General features: G+C 35.4%; 1 long non-coding RNA gene across 1 annotated transcript in view; it reads left to right on the top strand.

Moving 5' to 3' along the window:
* Positions 1-294: 294 nt before the first annotated feature.
* The window catches only part of LOC143677833 (uncharacterized), a 55,844-nt gene continuing 33,453 nt past the window's right edge, over positions 295-22,685 (top strand). The window contains exons 1-2 of the long non-coding RNA XR_013172916.1: positions 295-325; positions 10,901-10,977. This is a non-coding gene — a long non-coding RNA (uncharacterized LOC143677833). The remainder of the gene's footprint in view (positions 326-10,900; positions 10,978-22,685) is intronic.

The raw sequence follows: 22,685 nt of genomic DNA on the forward strand, positions 1-22,685 counted from the left end.
ACTAATTCCTTGAATATGGAGCCATCCATTTTATGTCATCCATCATTGTGGTTTCTCAGCACTTAGAAATATGATCCCTGAATAAAAATTATAGAGAACCACCTGTCTGCATGGCAGTATTCCAAGAATCCACAGCCTAATTTATGCTTACCACTAACAGGAAATGTAGGCGACCACTATCTACTTGACATTCTCAGATACGTTTTTCTAAGCAGGGTATTACAAAGAAGCTAACTTTATAAGACCAAAAATAGTAAAGCACACTTCTCATATATTGCACTTTAGAGGTAGATGTTGGGATTTGAGGAGGCACTTGGGGAACCAGGTAAGGTAGACTCACAATATATAACTTCTAACATCCTTTTCTGCCATTTGATTTTGGAGTATAATATATTTGGAGTCTAATGAGTTTGTTGGTGAGTCTAATGAGCTTCTTGGTGATGAGGTAATCTAATAGTAAAGTAGACCGGGAGTATTAAGTTTCTGTCTTGAATAGTTAAGTAATATGAGAGTAATTTCTTTTTGTTTACTTAGTAGCTTTTTTTAAACTGACACTTTTGGCAATTTCCTATCTGACAACTGTGAGCTGAGCACCTGAACTGTTGTTGTGACAAGTAGAAATAGAAAAGGCACAACCTCTAAACAATGGAATGAATATTAAGGTATGTTTGTAAGACAGAAATATCACTAAGAATGGAAAATAAATACTGATATATATAAATTGTAATTTCAAATAACTATGCTGTTAAAATTTATAGTATTTGTTTCTGGCTAATTTCACTCAGCATAATGTCTTCAAGATCCATTCATTATGCTGAGTGAAATTAGCCAGAAATAATAAGACAAATACTGTATGGTCTCACAGATATGAACTAACATTAATGAGTGAACTTGGAGAATTTCAGTTAAGAACAGAGGTCAGCAGGAGATAGAATAGGGTAGAGATTGGGTAATTGGTGGTTAAGGGATACATATTGTGCAACAGGACTGGTTGTAAAAATTCAGAGATGGATCGCATGATACAACCTGATTGTAGCACAAAAACGTAAGTACACTGAATGAGCTGAATATGTGAGTGATAGAGGGAGAAGGGCTTGGGGCACTTACAAAACCGGAAGGAAAGATGGATAATAAGGACTGAGATGATACAACTTTTGAATGCCTAGAGTGTACCATGATAGTGACTAAATGTACAAATTAAAAAATGTTTTCGCATGAGGAAGAACAAAAGAATGTCAGTATTGCAGGGTGTTGAAAATAGATGGTCATTCATATTTTAAAACTTCAACTTCTATATGAGACTAAAGGGAGAAATGTTCATTTGTTGCAAAATTTATATTTTCACTAGTGCATTTCCTTATTTAACTTGTATGGTCAGTGTAATTGAACACCATAAATACATGGAACCTTGAATAGGGCATGAGATTTTGTTAGTTTGTCCAGGTTAGTGTGATGCTCCGATAAATCCCACATTGATTTGAACAGTGAATAAAGAGCTATTTGCGAAGTCCCCTTGGGGGAAAGGGGAGAAAAGGAGAAACTTTAACTTTCCCATTTGGAGAATTCCTGATACTCTCATAAGCAGTGAGAACAGCCAAATCAATAGCAGGGCCCTCGATCTCGGGGTTTGCTCTTATGAAACTTATCCCTGCAAAGGACAGACTAAGCGTATTTAAAATTATGCCTAAGAGTCACCCCAGAAAACCTTGTTTGTTGCTCAGATGTGGCCTCTTTCTTTCTCTAAGTTGACATGGCAAGTGAACTCACTGTCCTCCCCCCTCTATGTGTCACATGACTTCTAGGGGTGTAAACCTCCCTGGCAGCATGGGACAGAAATCCTGGGATGAGCTGGGACTAGTCATCCAGGGATTGAGAAAACCTACTAGACCAAAATGGGTAAGAGAGAAATGAGACAAAATACAGTATCAGTGGTTGAGAGATTTCAAACAGAGTCAAGAAGTTATCCTAGAGGTTATTCTTATGCATTATATAGATATCCTTTTTTTAGTTTACGGTATATTAGAGTGGTTAGAGGGAAATATCTGAAACTGAAGAGCTGTGTTCCAGTAACCTTGTGGCTTGAAGATGATTGTATAATGATATAGCTTTTGCAATGTGACTTGTGTGATTGTGAAAACTTGTGTCTGCTGCTCCTTTTATCTATGGTATGGACAGATGAGTAAAAAATGTAGATAAAAAATAAGCAAATAATAAGGGGAACAAAGGTTAAAATAAATTGAGTAGATTGAAATGCTAGTGGTCAATGAGAGGGATGGGTAAGGGGTGTGATATGTATGAGTTTTTTCATTTTACTTTTTTATTTACTTCTTTCTCTGGAGTGGTGCAAATGTTCAAAAAAATGATCATGGCAATGAATACACAGCTACATGATGATATTGTGAGCCATTGATTGTACACCCTGTATAGAATGCTTGTACGTCAAAAATGTTTGTATGTTTGTTTGTTGCTTACAATAAAAATTTAAAAAAATTATAGAATTTGCTAGCTTCTTTAATATTATAATGTTTGACATTAACAACATACTATAGTGACCAAGTGTATGGGCTTAAATTAGGACCTAAGACCTGACTTTGAAACCTGCAGATGAGAGACAGCTGAGCCCTGGTCATCCGTCACCACATATTCAGGACACAGAACATCCAGTCATGGATAAAAATGAGATGGTGGTCATTTTGGTAGGTCATTTTGGAGGGTAGTCTAAAGTATTGAGCAAATGATGGAAGGTTCTGAGAAAAAAAACAGCAAATGACTCAGGAATAGAGAGAGAAAATTGAGACAGAGCTAAGAGATATCTGCAATGATGTGCTCTCTTTTGGAAAAGCTCTTGATTTTCAGTGCCTCACGAGCAGAGAGCACAGTCTTCTATTTGAAAGTGAAAGGAGACTGCTATAGTTACTTGGCTGAGGTTACTGTTGCTGATGACAAGAAAAGGATTGTGGATGAGTCACAGCAAGCATACCAAGAAGCATTTGAAATCAGCAAAAAGGAAATGTAACCAACGCATTCTATCAGATTGGATCTAGCCCTTAAGTCTTCCATGCTCTATTATGAGATTCTGAACTCCCTGGAGAAAGCCTCCTCTCTTTTGCAAAGACAGCTTTTGATAAAGCCATTGCTGAACCTGATAACTTAAGTCAAGAGTCACACAAAGACCACAAACTAATAATGCAATTACCAAGAAACTTGACATTGTAGAATTTGGATACCCAAGGAGACAAAGCTGAAACAGGAGAAGGAGGGGGAAGTTAACCAGCCTTCCAACTTTTTTATGCCTCATTCTAAAATTTACACAGTTGTCATCCATGCTGCCCTACAAATAGCTTTTTGTTTATGACTAAAGACAGGTTTATGTCACTTCTATTTGAATTTCTGTATTTCTCATGTGGTTTTTATGTTTAATATTAAGGGAGTAGAGCCAGCTAACATTTAGAGAGTTATCTATTTTCATCTTGAGGTGGCCAATATGTGGATGTGGAATTTTTATATAAGCTATAAATGTTGAAAATAGTGCTTTATATACATGTGGCTTCACAAGGACCAGTGTTAAAACTGCTTCTATGTCTAAGCAAAGAAAACTGCCTACATAATGGTTTACCCTGGTGGGGTGGGGGGTGTGAAAGGGATAATTGGTTCCAATGACAAGTGTAGTAATGTGGGAACTTTAAGGTTTGGAGAACTTTCAAGGCTGTGATAGAAAGAGATATCCAATGGCTATAACATGTTGAGCCATGACTATCTGTGGAATACAGAATCTCAACGTGCTTACCTTTGACTACCGCTGCACTAGTGTTCCTTTAGATCTGGCCCTTCTCCAGACCAGTTAACTCTGGAGAAGGGAAGGAACAGTTCACATTCTATTATTTGTAAAGTTACTTATTGTTAGCTTTCATTATTTTTGCTGTATTCATTTTATTTGTATTTACATGTTTTAGGCACCCTAAGAACAAATGTTCAAGTAACGATGCAGTAAAAATGAGTTGCTTGATATCTATTACGTCATGTATATCAAGCACAGCAGTGAAATAAAAAACTCATATATTTATCTTTTTTTAGGTTTTTTGCTTTTGTGATTTTTTTTTCGATACTTGCCTAACATGCATGTGCTGTAAAAATAGGTAACAGGGAAATAATTTGATGATGGCTAGCTTTATTTAATGTCTTATGAAATTTTCATGAACAACCCAAGCATAATTGTTAAGACATGTCTATTAAGTTGATGTAAGTAGAATAAAAGTTTTATGAATGGACTTTGCAACTTCTTTCTCTACAGCTTTTTATGTAAATTAGTCTTTTGGGTCTCAAACTTCTCTAAGAAATTGTACATTTTTGGAAATTTATTCTTTATTCCCTTTTTTCAGCTAATGGGCTTTTACCAAGTTTAAATAATGGCTAAAATATTACTCATGTAACTACTGTTTCCAACCATGTCCCATTCTCCTTTCCCACTCTTTTTCTCCCCTACCCCAAATCAATTTCTTTTTTGTTTCTTTTTTTGTCAGGGGGAGGGTGGCTTCAATTGGATAAAAGTAATATGTTTCTTTTAAATTTTTGGTATATGGCATTTTGTAACTTAGGAAGCCACAGTCACAGTGTTCTTGGCCCATCATGATGCTGAGTAGCATTAACTGTAAGTTTTGTGCTTCCACTTTTGGTTGTTAAGAAATTCTTGATCTTCTTATAGTCTGCCTTCAATTTTGATTATTTATTCCTTCTATTTGTCGGGTGTACAGGATTACCTTCCTTTTAAGCCTTCTTCTGTCTCGTCACCAGCCATTTCTGCCTGGTATTCCTTTACTTGGAAAAAGGCCGCGTGATATTTCTGGCTCCACTCAATGTCTAAGGTACTACCCTATGCTTTGCTTGCATCCCACAAACTATTCTCCTTCATCCTACCTCTCCTTGGTTGATGAAATTGTGTTTATCTCCCTCTAAACTCTATCTATGTGAATGGTCTGTCATTGTCTGTCTTTAACTCCTTTCTCTTCCTCTATTCTCTAAATATTGATTAGCCTAAGTTATACCCAAAGCTCACCCTACAGATTATTTCCTCAAAATCTTGCAGAAAACACCAAACAAAAATACCATTTTAAAAGAGGTATGTGGGTTTTTTCTTTTAGAATGTAAGCTCCTCAGAGCAGGGACAATGTTTTCTGTATGTTCTTTCGTGCCTAGTACACTGCAGATGCTCAATAAATATTGTTGGTAGGCAGTGAGTCTTAATGATAAGGCTGAGAAATTGAAATAGCAAAATCTGTTTTGTTGATGTTCTACTATGACCTCAGATTAAATTGGGAAATTATTGGCCCTTTTGGAAAATTATCCCAAATATTACATTCAAATAAAAGTGCAATGGAGGCCTTGGGGTCTTTCTTTTAAAGAGAAAAGACTTCTCATATATGTGTTTGGGACAACATAGCAATGCATCTTCACTTACAGATCTTTACCTTGTCTATTGATTTCTCCTGACCCCAGACCAAAGAGGTGAAATAATCACTTCATAGCTAAGGAAAATTGAGCTACAGTGAGGCTATAGATATCATTCAATTAAGTTACACTTAAAATCTGAAACTTACTACATTTGCCTACTAGCTGTTTCTACTGATCAGTCACATATGAACCTGAAATAAATTGTGCTAATACTTCATTTAAAAAAAACCTGCATCTGATACTTAGCAGTGATGGCATCATGAATTAGTGACTTAACCATGCTAAACTTCAATTTCCTCAGTTGCAATACATTAATAATCATAACTATCTCACAAGGTGATTGAGCTCAAAGTAAATGCTGTGAATAGGTACTAGTTAGTAAGAATGGAAAAAGCAGAAAATCATTCTTTGACCACAGAGTATCAAGATGTATTATTTTTAAAACTTAAAAAAAGATATAGTAGAAGAAAAGAATCAGAATTATTTTTAGTATGTGAGCCCAAAATGGAAAGAGCAGGGTGAACGTGTGGGTCTATGTATGAGGTTATGCCTTTGTATACATTAAGACTATCATAGCTACTGCATTTGAGCTTCAAATTTGGCTTTGAAATAATTGGCAGCCAGTTATAAAGAAGAAAATGTTCAGTTATAATTTGTCATTATCTGTATGAAAAAGCATTCCAATCATTTAGGCAAAACAAAGTTTTCCTTAATAATATTTTCTTAAAGAAATTTCTTATATGAGGGTTTACATACAGTGTATTTCATGGTAAAGATAAGTCATGCTTCAATAATATATTCCTGAAGCAAAACAGTAATTTCTGGTTTCTGTGACAAAAAAACTAAAGAGTTATCATCAATGGACAACTTGATGAAACCAACTACATTAAGGATGATGTTTATGTGGTTCAATTATGTATTCTTCTGGTGATTGTGGTGGGTTCAGTTATATACCCCAGTTTAGATATGTTCATTATCTTAATCCACATACCTATAAGTGTGAACCCATCATAAATAGAGCCATTTGAGGGTGTTGTTTTTAGATAAAGCATGGCAAACTGAACCAGGATGTGTCTTAATCCTGATTACTAGAAGCCTTATAAAGAAAAGGCCATGGAGAAAGCCAGAAGTAAGCAGAACCCTGGATTAGAAAGGAGAGGACATTGCCATGTGATGGGAAAACCAAGGAACCTGGAGGATTTCTTGCAGCCTAGAATCAGAATGCTACAGTTTTCAGGGAGAGAGAGCACGACTTGCTGTTACCTAGATTTTGGACATCTAGCCTTAAAAACATGAGCCAATAAATTTTCACTATTTAAGCCAAAACCCATTGTGTAGTATTTGTCATGGTAAACGGACAAACTAAGACAGTGCTCAAGCCCATTCATCCAAGGAAGGACTTAAAGTAACTTGAGAAATGGATGGAATATGCACCCATCTTATTCAATGTCTTCAGGTGGCCTTCTGACGAAAGCTGGTTATGAAATGTTTGAGCTCATTCTCAGAGGTAAGGGTAGATTCATGAACTTTAGGAACAGAGGAGCAATTGGGAAGATTAGCATCCTTATGAAGATGTCAACCAAATCCCTTACTGGAGTATTCAATGTAAAGCCCTTTTAATAATTATAGCTAAAAATTGCTTGCGTGGGAGGGGTGAGTTCATGTTTACAAAAAGATTTAAAGTTGCAAAATATTGTTTTATGAGTATTTTTATGTTTTTTAGGCTAATTCATGGCATTTAATGTGTACATATCTAAGAATTTCTAAGAGATAACTAGGGCACATCATCAAAAACTGAAGGCCACTAAAACATAGGTGTAAAAGTTGAAGTGCCACATGTTATTAAATTTGTTTGGAGAAGATTTTGGAAAATGGGGTACAGATTGATGATATGATAAATATATTTAATTCTTTATTTAAATGAAACCATCCTTGATGTCAAATAATAACAATATGGATGTACACTGTCTTATAGTAACCAATTTTTGTTAGTGTCACCACTAACAATATAACACCATAAGTTAACCAGACTAGGTTTTGACTTGTGCCAATTGAAATAATCAAAACCTTGCTAACTTGAATGTGGGTGGTTTTCCCTTTATTCAGTCCTGGATATAAGTAATCAGGCTGTGTTGTGGTCCTGCCAGGTTGAGCAGTTAAAGAAACTAGAAAGATTTTCCTAAACCTCTCTTATCATAGACTCACCTGGAGCTTCCCTTGTCAAAAAATACAAGTCATGAGCACCATTATCAGAACTGGGGGCAGGAGAGGTTTGTTGGGAATCTGTATCTTTAACAAGAGTGATTCTTATAGTCAGGCAAGGTTATGCCAACAAACTAGGCCAATACCTCTCAGAATCATTCTGGGGACTGACTTTACTTTTGAACATCATTCTCCTCACACCCCCTACAGTCTCACCTTTTGGAACCACTGAGCGATCCACAGAGGCTCTAAAACACTACCATCAACTGTTGGCCTTTTTGTGCCTCCTGCTCACAGAGTTTACCAGATTAGAATCTGTGAAGTGCTCTGCTGCTTTTTGGCATACTGTGTACTTTGTGAGTACTTTTTTTTTTTTGGCTAACAACTCATGTGGTCTAGAATTCATTTACAGAGCCCTATGTATATATAGAAGATTAAAATCTGATTAATTCTGGGACTTGTCCCCTCCATTAAGTAAAGGAATATAGGGCACAAGATAATGGAATAATTGTCTGAACAGTCTTCTTTACCTTTTCAGGTGCAACTGAATGTCAAACATTTATTTCTTGGTGTGTGGCTGGAGCAATATATCTATTTTTAAACATTCTGATTTTTTTAAAGTTATGATGATGTTTTAATATGACTTTTTTCCCTTTTTTTAGGCAATTACTATTTATTAAGATAAATATCACATCACTTGCACATGTGCTATGTTACTATAGTAGAAATAATTTTAGGCACAACAAAATTGCCTCTTCAGTTTTATACCTTCTATTGCTAAGTTACACATATAACATACCAATTTATAGTTGAGGTTTTATTTGACGACTAATTACAATTAAAATTGAGTATATTATTTAAAGAGTATAATAATATAGATATAATTTCACATACATGATTGATATATAAATTTTTAATTTCATTTTAAATTTCATATACATGATTGATATATAAATATTCTTCTGAGATACATCAAGACTGAATTTGAGAAAATGTATAGTAGATTAAGCACCATCAATTTCGTAAATGGACAATAGCGAGATAAGATTCCTTTCGAAGATTTCAAAGACCCAAGGTTCTTGGTGAAGTTCCAGGAGCTTGGATGGTTGATCTGAAGGTTGAATTAATCATGAGGGACTCCTATCTGCAATGTGATCATGGTGGAGAATTCAGTCCTTGCAGTTTCTCATACGCCTCATAGAGGAGGCTGAAAGAGAAAAGGGGATCTTCTGGTGAATGTCTCCATAGATTCATTCACAGTAATGAACTTCAGATTGAAAGATGGGCTGGTGTCCTGGACGGGAAAGAAAATGAACGGAATGGGAAGGAGAAGAAAGTAAAGTCCTGCTTTCAGATAGATGAATGGCACCCCCCATCCCATATTTGATTATGGGCCATAAGGAAGATTATTCTTGGCTAAACACTTTGTTAGTAAAGTTGTTTGTGATGTGCTGGCTCCTGAGTCATCATCTAGTGACCAGATCATTCTTGTCATCTCAGCCATCAACTCTTCTTCTGAACATTGTACCACTCTTCATTCAGTTCTTGGTCTTAGGAAGTTATTCTTCCTTAACGATGAAATTGGTCCTCTTCAGTTTTTTTGTTGTTGTTGTTCATGGTCCGGAAATTGAACCCGGGTCCCCACATGTAAGGTGAGCATTCTACCACTGAACCACCCGTGCACCCCCTTTTCAGTTTTTTTTTTATTGGTTTCCTCCTGACTTGTTTTTCTCCTGACTCTTTCTCTAGGCTAGTATTTTCTAAAGATGATCCCATTTCTACCTATTCCTTTTGAACAGAGCTAGGTTTGTCAAAGGTTTTACATTTTCTCTGAATCAGTTTAGAAAGTATTAGGGCATGTTTTTTTTCATTTCCTTTTTTATGTGAAATATAAACAAAAATATTAAACCCATAATGAAATCGGAAACACACAGCACTAAAGGAAGCCATAGGTTATGGAGTTTAGTCTCAGTTGATTCAACATCATGGCTACCTCCTTGCACGGTTTCCTTTGGATTTGCTAAAGCCAAAGCTTCACCAGGGTTTGTAGACCCTCCAAGATGGCACAGCTCACAGAAGAGCTCATCCCAGGAGCCATGGCTCCAAAAGCAACAGCTGCAGGGGATGTCCGAGCATTCTTTTTTCTTCCCACCAGTGGGCAAACAAAATTCTTTATTTCGCAATGCAGATCTGCATTACCTTAGCTCATTTCATTTTTTTCTTTTTTTGTGAAAAAGAACATACAAAACAGCAATAAATTTCAAAACACATTGCAACAATTAGTTGTAGAACAGATTTCAGAATTTGGTATAGATTAAAATCCTAGCTGCTTTAAGATAGTAATATAATATTTTAAACATTTACTGTGAGACCCTTCATTTAGGTCAACTGCCAGCTTGACTAAGACATTTCTATTGGCTTAGTTTGCAAGCAATGAGGTAGAAATGATAAACTCATCATGAGGATGCTATGTGTAAAAACATGAAGTATTTTCTTCTTCCCAGTACTTTGCTTATTAATGATATTTAAATAATATTAACTAATCTTTGGTTATGCAAAGATGAAGACTTTAATTTTTATAACATATTTATACAGTGGCTTGCAAAATAGCATCAGGAAATTAGAGCTATCCCATATCGCTATCCCATAATATCATTTAATGTAGGTGAGGTAGGTTCTTACTTGTTTTATCCTCTGCATATTAATAATGAATATCAAACTCACTCTCCTTTGGCTATTCTTGTTTAGCAATGTGTCGGGAGGCAAAGCGGTTCAGTAACCCCTCAATGTCTTCTTACCTGGGACTAAGCAGTTTTAGTGATGAAGGAGTGTATTTCATATAATTTTCCCAATTATATTTTATCAAAATATAATTGACATGAATTCTAGATCAAGATGGAAGATTTTAAGGACTCATTTAGAGGTTAAGATATATCTTGTAGCATATAAATAAAATATGCTTTTATAAAAGTTGCCTTTTATAAGCCAGACTCCACAGATACTTGCATGCTTGGCCAAAAAAAGTTTTAGCAGCATATTCCTTGAGGAGAGTGCAGGAATTTCCAAAGGAAATGTTACCGTTTTTTGTTTAACACCCATTTTGCACAGTAAAGATATTATTTTCAGCATGGTCAATTGGTGTCAAATATCGAATCTTCTACTTTGCTGTACTTGTGAGTTTTGAGTCCACATATTTCTGTATATTACTCCAGTGCAATAACATTTGGCTTTTGGTACTTCTTTTCAAAAGGCATTGAAGACCTTAATCAGAAGATTCTTGAAACATGGCCACCTGACAGTTGGAGGACAATTCTTTGCCTCCCAGAGGTCAGAAACTTTCCTGTTATTTGATTTTGGTTGATTGGGATGATCTTCCCGTTAGTGATGATATGACCACTTTTTTATAACACAATTGGTAGGAAAAGAGAGCGATACAGAAAAGCAGACAGTCAAGTCTTCAGTTATGAATGCTGCTTCTGGCAGTGACCCTTTGTGAATTTTAAAATTGAATTTAAGCCCCCTTTCTGTTATTCTCTTTATTTTCAATTTTGGGAAATAGGTCTGCTCCTAATGTCAAGGGGTTTTATCATCTGACAAAACATGTTACTTATGTGCCTATGAGCCCAGGTGCAGCGTAACAGGTGGAGGGGATGAGGGCGTAGACACTGCTTGCCGGAGGCATTCTGTGAAAAATTCCGAGGAGTTTTTGAAATATGATGTTAGAACCTACCCATTTCAGAATGTGTTAAAGATAGCCAAAGTATATATATATATATGTTTGTTTATAATATGTAGTTTATAAATTTGCTGAATTTTTCTCCACCAAACATAGCAGAATAAAACTTATGTTAATCTTTGAAAATATTGAATGTCAAAAGAGATATACTATTCTCTTTAAAATCTAAAACCATGCTTTTGTTTAATATTGAAAAGAAGTCTTTTATGGTGACATACGTTTTCTTTAATTGCACACTCTTATAACTTCAATTTCTTAATGTATGTGAACTAGATCCAACCCACAAAATGTTCTCAGTCCCAAGAGTTTTTAATCAAAGTAACTGATCCTTCAACTGAGCTATTTATTCATTATTGCTCATGCGAAGAAACTATATGGAATGCAAAGATGAGCCGTGCACCATCCTTGGGAAAAATAACACACAATACCAAAATTATAGTTCAACTTGTGAAAATAGTGAATGTTTTCTGAGAATTGAAGAAGTAACGTATATTTATAATTCTCTCAAAATGGAATTTTTTTTTTACAGATTTTCTGAAATACATGTTCATAGTTTTAAAATCAAGCAACACTGTTGTGTATAGTAGTAGATAAATCCTATCTCTTCTTGAACCACCTTAATTTTCTATTCTTTCTCTCTACCTTCACCTTCTCTTCCAGGATTCCCACTTCACAATGTTGAAAGCTTGGTGCCTGTGCACATGTGTGTATGTGCGTGTGTGCTTCATATACAGGTACTTAGCTTGTGGCTCATTTCCTTTCATGTGGGAAGCACCCAATAGATGTGAGCCAAATTACAACTGATATATTACTCAATTGCATATTTGCTCCTATAGCCTTTTCTGTAACTGACATGTTTTTTCTCAATATTGCAGGGATTCCTTTTCACAGTCTCTCTATGCCTTTTGATAGTTATTATTTATTTAGCTGATATTCTAATTTGTTAACCTAGTCCCTCTTGATAGGTATTTCAATGGTTTAAAAATATATTTCCCATAATAAAATGTTACAATAAATATCTATATGAATTGTACTGCTATATTTTATATATTGTTCTGATTTTATTTCTATGGAGAATGTGTTTAACTGGAGTTCTAGATCAAAATGAACATTTCATATTTTTACTGATATTGCTTTCCAAAAATATTGGAGTAATTTACACTATCACCAATATATGAGAATATCTATTTCTGTACACTCTCCTCAATACTTGGTATTACCAGTACTTTTTTATATTTGCTATTCTGATAGATATCAGATGGTTGAATTAATTAACATTTTTGATGATCATCTTTTATATGATTATCAGTCTTTAGTTTTCCTTGGGGATTGCTTTTCCATGTCATGTAATAATTTCTTCCTAATTAATTATGTATATGTTTTTGGAATGTCATGTTTCTTCACATATTATGAATATTAACTCCATGTTTCTCAGATAGTTTGCACATATTTTTCCCTCATTGTATCCTTTGTCTTTGATTTTTATATGGTATATTTTTCCATATGTATATGCAGTCAACTTTCTTTATATTTTATGGCATAAAGAAACTAGAGAAGGTTTTCTAATTTAAGATATAGGTAATATTTGCTCATATTTTCTTCTTACTTTTATAGCTTTATTTTACACACTTAAATCTGATCTATCATCATTCTCATGCATTTATTCTTTCAGATAAACTAAACATGGATTTTTTGGGGCGTCAGATGTCAAAATGAATGACATACATATGTATATATTAATTTGAAGAGAACTGATATCTTATCAATAAAATAATTTATATCATACCTAAACGTAAGAGAAATATGATTTGCCTTTCCATGTATTTAATTTTTCCATTATATCCTTAAACAAAGCTTTGAATTCTTTGTATGGCTCCTGACTGCTTCTGAAATCATAATATCTTTGCAGATATCCCTCCCAAAATTCTTGGCAAAGATTGCCTTTGGTCAGATTCCTCACCTCTAAACAAGATCATCATGGAAAAGAGAAGGGAACATTCTGTTTGGGTAGACTCAGTAAGGCCTGCAAGGGGACCCCCAAATGACACAGGAAAGGAAAGGGTATATAGGGCTTAGCCGTCCAAATCCAATGGCCAAACAGGATTACTATGGATATGGTTGGGGTGGAGTCCTAAAAGAAGAGAAGCTACAGATGCACAAAGTCACATTCTTTGGGCCAGAGAATAGCTATTATGTTTTTATTTAGCAGTTCATTCAGACATTGAGTTAATTACCCAAGCTTTGAAGATAATCTTATTATAGACAATATGTCTAAAAAGGTATATAGAAATTTTGTTCAGTAGTTCCTACTTATTTCAGGCCATGACACAGCACAACTAGGGATGCTATGGGGCAAAAAAAGTGAGAGCAGAATTTGATTTAAACCATTTTTTTTCTTTCTTTCCTTAAACTATGATTAACCTAAGGCACTAGCTCGCCCAGACCCATGCTTCTAAAAACAAATAATCCTCCCTCCTGTCTCCACTTTGACCATCAGCACTTTCATCCCCACTGCCCCATCAAAAGTTAGCAAATTGGAATGAAGAAACCTAGGCTGTCACAACAAATTAACATCCTCACAAGGTTTCATGCCAAGCTGAGATTATTTTAGAGAATGCTTCCTTCTCCATTTTGACCATTTTGTTTAATCATAACTTTTGCTTTATTTTTTATTTTAATTGGCTTGGGAAACATAAGAAAAAGAAAAGATTTTCAGATTTTTTTTCTTTATACTTTTCTTGTATAAGATCATTTCTTGTCAAACGTTGTTTCATCGCACTGCTTTGGAAAATTTCCTGAGGCTACACTGGATTTATAGAATTTAATTGCAGCATCATATGGAGTTCCAAATATATGTCCAAGACTTAGGATGAGAGGTAAAGATTAAATCGATATCTTCATTTCCATTCTGGATCAGATTTAGCATTGAAGAGAACAAAAAACCTAATGGCTACATTTCCAAACCAAATTACTCTTTATGGTTAATAGCTTCCCCAACAAGATTAAAATGATGAATGTTAATCTGTAAATACATTTCTACACTCCTGTAGTGATATGTCACTTTTTCTGAATCATTTCTGAGATATTTTGCTTGTTGCTTAACAATAAAATAGGAAATTAATGCAAGTAGCAGTTTACAGAGGAAAACCGTTAACTAACATAGGTTGATTTATAAGGCTATCTCTTTGTATACTTTGGGGGGCTATAGACTGATGAAAATTTAATCTCTAGTACATTTTTCGTGTAATCCCTAAACTCACATGCTACTGTGCCACTTATATTTAAATGTGTGCTACCACAAAGCACTAAAGAGAATACAAATATACTACTCTAAAAGAAAAGGGATATTGTAAAATATTTAGAAATCAGTGAAGATTTTCTCTAAGAAGCCTATTATTATAGGATGGCCAAATATTTGAAAGTGATGCCCTTGACATAATTATATGGTTAAAGATTGACTAGTTAACAAAGTTAAAATAGCATATAATAATAATAGCAAATAATATTGTATGTGAATAAGCTAGGGCTTTTTGTTTAGTTTTTAAAGTAAATAGCAGTTGAAGTTAAAGGCATTGTAATATCCTTTAATTGAATACAAGAAAGTATTGGTTTCATTTTTGGAAAACTATTAGATGCCTGGTTGTTGAGAAGGCTCTTCTGCTTTAAGGATCATGAGAGAACTTTTTGGAAGACCACCACATGGGTAGCAGGCAGAGATTTTCAGATTTCAGCATTTCTTCACCAGACTCAGAACATTCTTTTGTAATTAAAAACCATACTGAAAAATATAGAAATGAAGGAGTTCCTTATTTGATATAGGCAAATACCTCCTAGTAGGTCACCCTTCCCACAGATAACAACTATAAACTCTTGACAAAATATAAAAACAACTATTTGAAGACACTGGAGCATAGAAATGTCCCCTCTGACACTAGAGGTGAGTCAACACTTAGAGGAAAGAGAACTGGGCGAGATCAGACTCCAGTCTGCATTACGTGTGGCTACTAAATCTCTAGTGGAGAATCTGCAATCTCGCTGGCATGAAGAACCAGATAATAGAGTTTGGTATAACCCTAACACCTGGAAGTAGGAGGAAAATTCTAGAAAAGAGAGAACCAGAAAGGGGGAAATCCCTTAATTCTGTGTGTGAATCCAGGGGTCTCTGGCTGATCCCTGAATCATGCGTGCATGGGGCAACCTTCAAGCAGGCCAGGTGTGTCTAAAACACCTCAAGTGAAATTTGAGCCTGGCCGCTACAGGGGAAACAATTTTGCAATTTGAGGTCCACCAAGTTAACTGCCTGCTTTGAAAAAAAAAAAAAATCTTAGAAAAAACACACGGTATCCAAAGATTCTATAAAACATCATTTGCAAGATCCAGCATAGAATAATTCTCCACACATGGAGAAACAGAAAATGGCCATCCTGAAGAAGAAAGGTGATTAATGGAGAACAATCCTAAAGTCCAAAAAAGACTTTGAAGCAACTAATTTAAAGATGCTTAGTGAGGTAAAGAAAAGTATTCCTGTAATGAATGAAAAAATAGGAAATCTCAGAAGGTAATTAGAGAATATGGAAAGGAACCTAATAGAAAGCCTAGAACTGAGAAAAGCAATCCAGGTGGAGGATGAAAAGTAATGGTCTCGTTCTCACAATCCCACCTCATCTCAAATCACATTTCTATCCTAGTCCCATTTTTACCAAAGTGGAACTTCTAAACCTTTCAGTTTATTTTTCCCTGGCACTTATCACTACAACTAAACTCTAATATAATTATACCCCTATGTCTTGATTTATCAATGTCAGACATCTAATGATTTCTCATCATGAAATATTAGAAATTTATTTCCACTACTTACATCATTCCCATTTCCCTCACCCAGTCCTTGTGACATTAATTTTAATTATTCTCATAATATTAAAGATCACAAATTTATCCTTTAGCAACATCCATTCTATTTTTTACCTCTTTTGTTGACTTTTTTGTAATTTTAAAAGTCCCCCTTTCCGATTTTGAGACGTAACAGTTAAATGGTTCTACGTATAGTTATGTTTCAAATTATCTTCTGCTTTTTATATAATCTCCGGCTTCCCTAGATAATTTATTCTGTTTGTTTATTTCAATCTTTCACATTGTTGTTTTTTCTCAAATATCTAGTGAGATTTATTTTATCATTATTAATGGTGGATAAGAGCTACATCTGTCAATCGAGATAACCTGTATGGATTTTCCTTGCATTTGGATATCTCTTTTAACTCAAAACTGTTCTTCCTTGGAAATGTCGACTGACTGCAGGTTCTGATCAGAGGACAGGTCTTGGCTACAATCATGTTTGTTTTCCTTTGGGGGTTGTGGTCCAGGAGCTGGAGGAAGACTTGAAACTCAGCACTTGTTAAAGTAGGAAAACTTTTGTTTAGAAAATAGAAAGTTTTAGTGTTTTTCATTCACTGATAGAGCTGATATTTTCTTCCTTCCTTGAAGTCAAGTCAAGATTAACTGAGGATCTGTCTTCTTCCTTCTCCACCACATCAATTACATAACGGTTTACCAAGGGAAAATTTCTGTGTTTAGAGAACAGTTGTCTGACTCCAATTGGTGGGAAAGATTGCAGCAATCAGAAAAGAGAAGTGATACCGGGCCTATCTGTTTCAAATACAATCCTCCCCTAGTCTCCCAAGTCTTTATACTTATAAATTCCAAATATGGAGTGTCTCTGGAGCTACAAGGATAAGAATTTTTTTTATCTTCATGGTAGCCAGTTCATGTGCATGTTCCAGGTTGAAGTTTCTCTGTGGCTTGTACATCAGTGAGAACCCATTTGCTTTCTCCCAGATAACTGAATGAAGGTTTAGTCTGCTGATGTCATACTCAGACCTGTTTTTGCCCTGTCAGAGATTTATTCTTTTGGTATATACTTACTATCCATGAAGTGGGATCATGAGAAAGAGGTGAGATGAACATGAGTATTCAAACTACCATTTTGAACCAAAAATCCAGTTCCTTTTCGACAACAAGGAGTAGAAAAGAGCTATATTTCTTTTGGAAATATTTAAGTTGGGTTTTTTTTCTGTTCTTTATTGAGAGTACTTCTCTGAGCCGCCCTCGGAGATAAAATGGTTACTATACATACTCTCATTTAATCTTCATGTCATCCTCAAAAGTAGTCAGTACTAGTCCCCTCTTACTGAGAAGGAAACCAAAGTTCAAAAAAGAGAAATAATTTTTCCCAATCATACAGCTAGTAAACAATAGAGAACAGAAGTAAACCTATAGAAGCTATATTCTAATCACTCTTTATACTGCTTCTCTATTCTCTTTCTAGCTCAATACTATCATTGCCCACTTAGTCTGAAAATCTAGTACAATTATCTGCAAACTCTTGTCATTGTCTTTTATAGACTAGGGATTTTTCCACATGCTGATCTTATAAAAATAAATAAGGTATGGCCTCTGTGTAATCCTTATCCTGCAGGAGCTCCTAGTTCAACGGAAGGTGGAAAAGTAAAGTGTTAAAGTACAACAAATTCATTTATTGAATTTCTGTTCTGTGAGAGCCAAGAGGTTGGATATGTACAATAGAATAAACTGTCAATATCCAAGATTAAAGTAAATGGGAAGGAATCTATTTAAATATTAGAACTATTTTTATTACTTTATATTATTTTATATAGGATAGAGAAAATATTCTAGGAACTACTGAACCACCAGATCTGATTGAGACTACTGGACCATCAGACCTAGTCACCTCACCATCACTGTTCATCAAATCATGCATTATTCCATTGATGAAAGGCAAGGCAAATGAAGACACTTAGGGCTTTTCTTTCTTTTTTTATTCTAGGCGAAAATACTTCTCTTCATCATGAAGAGCAACTTGATTCTTCTTAGGATCAAAGAAACATATGAGTTTCCCTACCATTTTTTCTGAGTTTGAATATTATTTTAAAAAAGTGACAACTCTGTACATTTTCCACCTAAATTCACATTTTATTGGAAATACCCAAGCTTTCATAGTTTCTTAATCTACAGTAGCCTAAGACATTCAGAGTCAATTCCCGCCTTAAATGTCCTGAGAGTGCATGTCATTTGGTTTCGTTTTAGACCATGGAATGTCAAACCTTAAAACAACCAAGATCACAGAAGTCTGAACCTTCTTCCCTATTATAAGGGTCTTCCTTTAGAAACAATCAACCCAAGCTTATAATAAGCACAATTTAAGTCCAAAAATTTAATGATATTATAACTGAGAAGTAGGATCCAATGGCTTTCCATCAGAGAATTTATAATATATGAAAATGTAAATGAAGATTAATTCTGTGTAAAGCTGACAGGAGAGGTCAACATTTTCAAATGGCCACCAGTCTTGAGACATAACCCTTTATTATTTTTTTGAAGTTAGAATCCTGGCTTTAATGACAAGGGATAGGAATAGTTGATAAAGTAGATACGGTAGCTACTGCTATGCCAAAGTCTCAGAAAATTGTGTAAAACTTGTATGTCATTATATGCTTGGCCTGGGATTATTTCATTTGTGGTATAAGTGTTTAGTTTCATATTTAATTTGCAAGATATGCAAGAAATTCTGCTTCTTTGGTAAAGTTCAACTTAGAATTTAAAGGTAGCAGGATGTCCTTTGTCACTGAAAGGAACCAGACAAAGGGCAGAGATAAAGTAAGTGAGGTTTTGAACCTCCTTAGAGGTCTTGATCATAAAGGTTAGAAGTGAGCAAAAACTCAAGTGAGTTATTTCTTTTTTTGTTGGCTGATATGGAAAATAATATTTGGAGAAGAAGCTGAAATATGGGCAATAGTGAAAATGTACATAATATTAATCATTTTGATGGGTAATTTTTATCTATGAGAAACAACATTTTCACAATTCCACATGAATGGCGTGATTATAATATCTGTGTTTTCTAAAACATGTGTGAGTAAATAACGGGATGTGTGGTTAGTAGGATTTAACCTCATGCCACGTGCTTGTTTGTGTGGTATAAAGTGAAACCAACTGCTCTTAACCACCCAAAGGTAACAAAAGGATGTTGGAAGGAGTTAGAAAGCAAAATATATTTACAGCTTTGCCAGCTTAACACTGTTTTTGAAATACCACCACCTAATGCTATCATAGCAGATATCCTTTACATGTATGGTTGTGACTATAGTTTTTAATAAGGCAGCACCTCTAGTGACCAGTTTAGTGACATAGGAACCATTTCCTATGCTTTTTTATGTCTTTACTCTCCTCTGTCTTCCCGATTGGCTTTATACACATCAGTGACTTCAGTGATCACCCTGCCTTCTGATACTCCCAAATCTGTATTCTCATCTAGCTCCTTATCGTAGAATGATATCCTGCTTCCTGGGTCTCCTCATTTGAATGTTCCATGCTCTACTCATCTTCACAATCATCTTCTTCCTTCCAAGTTTCAAATATGCTCTTTTCTGGTATTTCTTACTTCAGTAAATAGCACCACTATTCACCCATAAAGTTGAATTTGAAACCTTACCATTATCCTTGAGTCACTCTCCCACAACTGATGGACCACCAGGTTCTCCAGTCCCGTCTCTTGACTGTGTCTCAAAGCTGTCCACTTCTTGCCAAGAATTCAGGTCCTCATCCAGTTTCTGTTTTATGATTATGATTATTATTATGTTATTTATTATTATTACAAGTTTTCTAATTGTGGAAAATACCATTGTATCCAACTTTTGGAGGATGTCCTAAAAATAAGGTGGGTATTTATGCCTACATGATTATAACTAAGGAAACTGCATCTTATGTCTTGTTTATGACACGGAGTTAGTACTGGTCCTTTCCTGTGAATGATTAATTCAGGCATGTACATATATGTAGATAAAGGGTGTGTGTGTAAAGACCTCACCAATTTGATCTTGAAATTGATCACACTTTAAAGTAAAACACTAGACATTACCATGTTAATAAAATAGATAATGACAAGTATATAGTGTTTATAACTTATATTTTAACATATTTTATTTAAATACATAGTATTAGTATTAATACATTTTGATATTTATTTAATACTTTTATTAAAATAAGTAAAGTAATATTTCCATCTTTGAAAACTTGATTTTCTGACTCATTGCCTAGTTGACTATGATTTTGGCATACATCTGGAACAATTTTTCTGAATATCTTGGTGCTCTCTGTTGGGATGTACTATTTGTACTTAAGAAACCCTATGTAAGTCCCTCCAATGGACCAGACAGTGTTCTAAGTACTTTACAAACATTAATTCAGTTAACCATCATGACAACACTATGAGGTAGGTACTAATGTAGTGCCCTATTTACAAATGAGGAAGTTAAGTAGCTTACCCAAGGTCAGGCAGCTAAGTGGCAGAAACAGGATTCAAAATGAGTCGGTGTGCCAGTTTAGAAAGAATTGACAGCCGTATTGGAGCAGATTTTATTTGCTAATCAGAAGTCAAGGGTATGGAAAAAAATTACCCAACGAATCCACGGTTGCTTGGCTGTAGGACGCCCAGGGTCTGGCAGCCTCAGCTTCCACTTGTTACTCTGTGCGAGTTACCCAAGAATTTGAGCCACATCTTATGTGACCTCCTCTTGGAGTCATGTCTGCAGAGTACAAAGCAGCCAGCCCCAAAGGGAAAGTAAGAATCAAGCAGCAGCTCCTTTTACGTGACACAGAAATGACCCCTTTTAAATTTTTGACTGCCTCCACAGCTGCTGTAGAATTGGCTTAGCCATGGTTACAGACTGGTTTCTGTGGTAAGCGTGTACGTTTGCAATTCTTTGAAACCTCTGATAGGACTAGAGAAATCAGTTTCTGTATTAATTTGCCCCTGTGAATAGTAAATTTATGAGCATATCATGTAGACATCCTCACAGGTGGAGGATCTGAGAGAGATTGGGAACAGCTCTTCATTACTTCAGGATATTTTTCACTATCTTCTATAACTGAAATTTTAAAAATCTAGTTTCTATTTAATAGTGATAATGAATTTTAGAAATTTCACAAGTTTAGGGAATGCACATTAGACTTTTCTAGCTGTAAATGAATACTCAAGGGGAAAACAGAGTTTTAAAGCACAGTAGCTGTACTTAGTATGTAACATCATTATTTTTTCATTTCCTCACTGAACCTGGAAGAAAAGAATTTAAGTAGTTGGTTTTAAATTATTCCTGTTTCTACCTTTTGCATTACTGTTCAAATACCTTGAGCTCACCATCTGTGTTATTTCAGAAAGTGAAGAGACTTAAAAATTACCTTCAGAAATTTTGTTTCCTTATAATTCAAATTCTGTAATGTCCCTCCAGAATAATAGTAAACTTATTCAAAATTAAATAAAGCTAACGAGCTTAGTACTTTTTTTGTACAGTAGGTGCATGTGCGACCATGTACCGAGTGTCCATAGACTGCCAGACATTTTACTTCACCCCTTACCCAATCTATGGGATACACATTATTCACCGCATTTTATTGATGAAGAAATTGAAACTCAGGGAGATTGGGCAAATTTTCCAAGATCACACATATCCTAAGTGGGACCCAAACCCAGGGTTACCTTGACCTCAAAAATTATTTTCTGTTTATCACAGTACTATAAGCTTTTGGGTCTTGCATCTTGGTCATTTTAGCCTTTAAATTAATCATTGGCGGAGGCACAAGGGTAGTTTGGAGGTAGAATTCTCACCTGCCATGTGGGAGACCTGGGTTCGATTCCCAGCCCTTGCACTCTCCCCCCACCCGACCCCACCCCAAAATTCAACAAATGGTGCTGCAATAACAGGACAGTCACATGGAAAAAGAATGAAATGTGACCCCAACCAAAGAGCATGCAGAAACGAAAAATTGATTGGGCGGGTCATGGTGGCTCAGCAGGCAGATTTCTTGCCTGCCATGCCAGAGACCCGGGTTCAATTCCTGGTGCTGCCCATGCAAAAAATAAATAAACAATAATAATGAGTGGCATCAACAATACACTTTAAGAGGAAGAACATTTTTAGAGAGTTATAATCTCTTACTCCTTTTTTTTTGTCAGAATTACAGAAATAATGCTGACTATTAAATGTAGTTTTATGGTGGCAAGCATCTGTAGTGCTAACGTGCTTAGTGAAATACCTCTTTTGAATCAATTGAAGTGCAGATTTAAGTCCAGATGTGAACTGGGCTTCTTTATCCTGAGTCCGTGGAGGTTACCCACGTCTCATGGAGCCAGTGCGCGAAGCACAGCTGCCTACACCACAGAACCCTGGCGGGGACAGCCGGAAGGGTCCGCGGGGGTCAGCCGGCGTCAAAGGGTCTAGCTCACCGT

Source organism: Tamandua tetradactyla, chromosome 3 (genome assembly GCF_023851605.1).
Source record: "Tamandua tetradactyla isolate mTamTet1 chromosome 3, mTamTet1.pri, whole genome shotgun sequence".
NCBI lineage: Eukaryota > Metazoa > Chordata > Mammalia > Pilosa > Myrmecophagidae > Tamandua > Tamandua tetradactyla.